This window comes from Schistocerca gregaria, unplaced genomic scaffold (assembly GCF_023897955.1).
Source record: "Schistocerca gregaria isolate iqSchGreg1 unplaced genomic scaffold, iqSchGreg1.2 ptg000484l, whole genome shotgun sequence".
NCBI classification, from domain to species: Eukaryota; Metazoa; Arthropoda; class Insecta; order Orthoptera; family Acrididae; genus Schistocerca; species Schistocerca gregaria.
Window position 1 is genome coordinate 2,504,487 of NW_026061893.1, and position 6,234 is coordinate 2,510,720.

Below are 6,234 nucleotides of genomic sequence, written 5' to 3' on the forward strand. Positions count from 1 at the left end.
CCTTTTAAGTTGAAGTAATAGCCAGTAAGAAGTAGTACAATTCAAGTTTTAGTTGTCGATTATTCACTTTTTAGCCGGCTTTGGTGGCTATGACATGACCTAGGACCTTAAGATTTTGCATGAAAGGAGGACTAGCAGCCGCGTTGCACGGGAGAATGTAAAAGTGTTCATATGTAGTAAAAACCTGAGATATCCGTCCGTTTTCGTCATTTTTTATCGAACCGACTTAAAGCCAGATCGTCACATTGGCCCCTTTTCTCTCTGAGACGGTTACATTTATCGTCTGCAAAGCTATGTCGCGTGCTGCGGGATGCGGAGACACTAAAAGCACCATAGTAGAACACAGAAGAAGCTTCTAAGTTGAAGTAATAGCCAGTAAGGAGCAGTACAATTCAAGTTTGGTTATCAATTATTGATTTTTAGCCTTCTTTGGTGCCTTGGACATAGGGTGGAACCTTAAGATTTTGCATGAAAGGAGGACTAGCAGCCGCGTTGCACGGGAGAATGTGAAAAGTGTTCATATGTAATAAAAACGTGAGAAATCCATCCGTTTTCGTCATTTGTTATCGAATCGAGTTAAAGCCATATCGTCACATTGGCCGCTTTTCTCTCTGAGACGGTTACATTTATCGTCTGCAAAGCTATGTCGCGTGCTGCGGTATGCGGAGACACTAAAAGCACCATAGTAGACCACAGAAGAAGCTTCTTATTTGAAGCAATAGCTAGTAAGAAGTAGTACAATTCAAGTTTTAGTTGTCGGTTATTCACTTTTTAGCCTGCTTTGGTGGCTTGGACATGACCTAGGAACTTAAGATTTTGCATGAAAGGAGGACTAGCAGCCGCGTTGCACGGGAGAATGTGAAAAGTGTTCATATGTAGTAAAAACCTGAGAAATCCGTCCGTTTTCGTCATTTGTTATCGATTCGACTTAAAGCCAGATCGTCACATTGGCCGCTTTTCTCTCTGAGATGGTTACATTTATCATCTGCAAAGCTATGTCTCGTGCTGCGTTATGCGGAGACACTAAAACACCATAGTAGAACACAGAAGAAGCTTCAAAGTTGAAGCAATAGCCAGTAAGAAGTAGTACAATTCAAGTTTTAGTTGACGATTATTCACTTTTTAGCCTGCTTTGGTGTCTTGGACATGACCTACGAACTTAAGATTTAGCATGAAAGGAGGAATAGCAGCCGCGTTGCACGGGAGAATGTGAAAAGTGTTCATATGTAGTAAAAACCTGAGAAATCCGTCCGTTTTGGTAATTTGTTATCGAATCGACTTAAAGCCAGATCGCCACATTGGCCGCTTTTCTCTCTGAGACGGTTACATTTATCGTCTGCAAAGCTATGTCGCGATCTGCGGTATGCGGAGACACTAAAAGCACCATAGTAGAACACAGAAGAAGCTTCTAAGTTGAAGTAATAGCCAGTAAGAAGTAGTACAATTAAAGTTTTAGTTGTCTATTATTCACTTTTTAGCCGGCTTTGGTGGCTTGGACATGACCTAGGACCTTAAGATTTTGCATGAAAGGAGGACTAGCAGCCGCGTTGCACGGGAGAATGTGAAAAGTGTTCATATGTAATAAAAACGTGAGAAATCCATCGGTTTTCGTCATTTGTTATCGAATCGACTTAAACCCATATCGTCACATTGGCCGCTTTTCTCTCTGAGACGGTTACATTTATCGCCTGCAAAGCTATGTCGCGTGCTGCGGTTTGCGGAGACACTAAAAGCACCATAGTTGAACACAGAAGTAGCTTCTAAGTTGAAGCAATAGCCAGTAAGAAGCAGTACAATTCAAGTTTTGGTTATCGATTATTGATTTTTAGCCGGCTTTGGTGCCCTGGACATGAGGTGGAACCTTAAGATTTTGCATGAAAGGAGGACTAGCAGACGCGTTGCACGGGAGAATGTGAAAAGTGTTCATATGTAGTACAAACCAGAGAATTCCGTCCATTTTCGTCATTAGTTATCAAATCGACTTAAAGCCAGATCGTCACATTGGCCGCAGTTCTGTCTGAAACGGTTACATTTATCGTCTGCAAAGCTATGTCGCGTTCGGCGGTATGCAGATACACTAAAAGCACCATAGTAGAACACAGAAGAAGCTTCTAAGTTGAAGCAATAGCCAGTAAGAAGTAGTACAATTCAAGTTTTAGTTGTCGATTATTCACTTATTAGCCGGCTTTGGTGGCTTGGACATGACCTAGGACCTTAAGATTTTGCATGAAAGGAGGACTAGCAGCCGCGTTGCACGGGAGAATGTGAAAAGTGTTCATATGTAGAAAAAACCTGAGAAATCCGTCCGTTTTCGTCATTTGTTAGCGAATCGACTTAAAGGAAGATCGTCACATTGGCCGTTCTTCTCTCTAAAACGGTTACATGTATCGTTTGCAAAGCTATGTCGCGTGCTGCAATATGCGGAGACACTAAAAGCACCATAGAACACAGATGAAGCTTCTAAGTTGATGTAATAGCCAGTAAGAAGTAGGACAATTCAAATTTTAGTTGTCGATTATTCACTTTTTAGCCGGCTTTGGTGGCTTGGACATGACCTAGGACCTTAAGATTTTTCATGAAAGGAGGACTTGCAGCCGCGTTGCACGGGAGAATGTGAACATTGTTCATATGTAGTAGAAACCTGAGAAATCCGTCCGTTTTCGTCATTTGTTATCGAATCGACTTAAAGCCAGATCGTCACATTGGCCGCTTTTCTCTCCAAGACGGTTACATTTATGGTCTGCAAAGCAATGTCGCGTGCTGCAGTATGCGGAGACATTAAAAGAACCATAGTAGAACACAGAACAAGCTTCTAAGTTGAAGTAATAGAAAGTAACATGTAGTACAATTCAAGTTGTAGTTGTCGATTATTCACTTTTTAGCCGGCTTTGGTGGCTTGGACATGACCTACGACCTTAAGATTTTGCATGAAAGGAGGACTAGCAGCCGCGTTGCACGGGAGAATGTGAAAAGTGTTCATATGTAGTAAAAACCTGAGAAATCCGTCCGATTTCGTCATTTGTTATCGAATCGACTTAAAGCCAGATCGTCACATTCGCCGCTCTTCTCTCTGAAACGGTTACATTTATCGTCTGTAAAGCTGTGTCCCGTGCTAAGGTATGCCGAAACACTAAAAGCACCATAGTAGAACACAGAAGAAGCTTCTAATTTGAAGTAATAGCCAGTAAGAAGTAGTACAATTCAAGTTTTAGTTGTCGATTATTCACTTTTTAGCCGGCTTTGGTGGCTATGACATGACCTAGGACCTTAAGATTTTGCATGAAAGGAGTACTAGCAGCCGCGTTGCATGGGAGAAAGTGAAAAGTGTTCATATGTAGTACAAACCTGAGAAATCGGTCCGTTTTCGTCATTTATTATCGAATATACTTAAAGCCAGATCGTCACATTGGCCGCTTTTCTCTCTGAGACGGTTACATTTATCGCCTGCAAAGCTATGTGGCGTGGTGCGGTTTGCGGAGACACTAAAAGCACCATAGTAGAACACAGAAGTAGCTTCTAAGTTGAAGCAATAGCCAGTAAGAAGCAGTACAATTCAAGTTTTGGGTATCGATTATTGATTTTTAGCCGGCTTTGGTGCCCTGGACATGAGGTGGAACCTTAAGATTTTGCATGAAAGGAGGACTAGCAGACGCGTTGCACGGGAGAATGTTAAAAGTGTTCATATGTAATACAAACCTGAGAATTCCGTTAATTTTCGTCATTTGTTATCAAATCGACTTAAAGGCAGATCGTCACATTGGCCGCAGTTCTGTCTGAAACGGTTACATTTATCGTCTGCAAAGCTATGTCGCGTTCGGCGGTATGCAGAGACACTAAAAGCACCATAGTAGAACACAGATGAAGGTTCGAAGTTGATGTAATAGCCAGTAAGAAGTAGTACAATTCAAGTTTTAGGTATCGATTATTGACTTTTTACACTTCTCTGGTGCCTTGGACATGAGCTAGGAACTTAGGATGTCGCATGAAAGGAGGACTAGCAGCCGCGTTGCACGGGAGAATGTGAAAAGTGTTCATATGTAGTAAAAACCTGAGGAATCCATCCGTTTTCGTCATTTGTTATCGAATCGACTTAAAGCCAGATCGTCACATTGGCCGCTCTTCTCTCTGAAACGGTTGCATTTATCGTCTGCAAAGCTATGTCGCGTGCTGCGGTATGCGGAGACACTAAAAGCACCGTAGTAGAACACAGAAGAAGCTTGTAAGTTGAAGTAATAGCCAGTAAGAAGTAGTACAATTCAAGTTTTAGTTGTCGATAATTCACTTTTTAACCGGCTTTGGTGGCTATGATATGACCTAGGACCATAGGATTTTGCATGACAGGAGGAATAGCAGCCGCGTTGCATGGGAGAATGTGAAAAGTGTTCATATGTAGTAAAAACCTGAGAAATCCGTCCGTTTTCGTCATTTGTTATCGATTCGACTTAAAGCAAGATCGTCACATTGGCCGCTTTTCTCTCTGAGACGGTTACATTTATCATCTGCAAAGCTATGTCTCGTGCTGCGTTATGCGGAGACACTAAAACACCATAGTAGAACACAGAAGAAACTTCAAAGTTGAAGCAATAGCCAGTAAGAAGTAGTACAATTCAAGTTTTAGTTGTCTATTATTCACTTTTTAGCCGGCTTTGGTGGCTTGGACATGACCTAGGACCTTAAGATTTTGCATGAAAGGAGGACTAGCAGCCGCGTTGCACGGGAGAATGTGAAAAGTGTTCATATGTAATAAAAACGTGAGAAATCCATCCGTTTTCGTCATTTGTTAGCGAATCGACTTAAAGCCATATCGTCACATTGGCCGCTTTTCTCTCTGAGACGGTTACATTTATCGCCTGCAAAGCTATGTCGCGTGCTGCGGTTTGCGGAGACACTAAAAGCACCATAGTTGAACACAGAAGTAGCTTCTAAGTTGAAGCAATAGCCAGTAAGAAGCAGTACAATTCAAGTTTTGGTTATCGATTATTGATTTTTAGCCGGCTTTGGTGCCCTGGACATGAGGTTTAACCTTAAGATTTTGCATGAAAGGAGGACTAGCAGACGCGTTGCACGGGAGAATGTGAAAAGTGTTCATATGTAGTACAAACCTGAGAATTCCGTCCATTTTCGTCATTTGTTATCAAATCGACTTAAAGCCAGATCGTCACATTGGCCGCAGTTCTGTCTGAAACGGTTACATTTATCGTCTGCAAAGCTATGTCGCGTTCGGCGGTATGCAGAGACACTAAAAGCACCATAGTAGAACACAGATGAAGGTTCGAAGTTGATGTAATAGCCAGTAAGAAGTAGTACAATTCAAGTTTTAGGTATCGATTATTGACTTTTTACGCTTCTCTGGTGCCTTGGACATGAGCTAGGAACTTAGGATGTTGCATGAAAGGAGGACTAGCAGCCGCGTTGCACGGGAGAATGTGAAAAGTGTTCATATGTAGTAAAAACCTGAGGAATCCGTCCGTTTTCGTCATTTGTTATCGAATCGACTTAAAGCCAGATCGTCACATTGGCCGCTCTTCTCTCTGAAACGGTTGCATTTATCGTCTGCAAAGCTATGTCGCGTGCTGCGGTATGCGGAGACACTAAAAGCACCGTAGTAGAACACAGAAGAAGGTTCTAAGTTGAAGAAAGAGCCAGTAAGAAGTACTACAATTGAAGTTTTAGTTGTCGATTATTCAATTTATTGCCGGCTTTGGTGGCTTGGACATGACCTAGGACGTTAAGGTACTGCATGAAAGGAGGGCTAGCAGCCGCGTTGCACGGGAGAATGTGAAAAGTGTTCATATGTAGTAAAAACCTGAAAAATCCGTCCGTTTCCGTATGTTGTTATCGAATCGACTTAAACCCAGATCGTCACATTGGCCGCAGTTCTGTCTGAAACGGTTACATTTATCGTCTGCAAAGCTATGTCGCGTGCTGCGGTATGCCGAAACACTAAAAGCACCATAGTGGAACACAGAAGAAGCTTGTAAGTTGAAGTAATAGCCAGTAAGAAGTAGTACAATTCAAGTTTTAGTTGTCGATAATTCACTTTTTAACCGGCTTTGGTGGCTATGATATGACCTAGGACCATAGGATTTTGCATGACAGGAGGAATAGCATCCGCGTTGCATGGGAGAATGTGAAAAGTGTTCATATGTAGTAAAAACCTGAGAAATCCGTCCGTTTTCGTCATTTGTTATCGATTCGACTTAAAGCAAGATCGTCACATTGACCGCTTTTCTC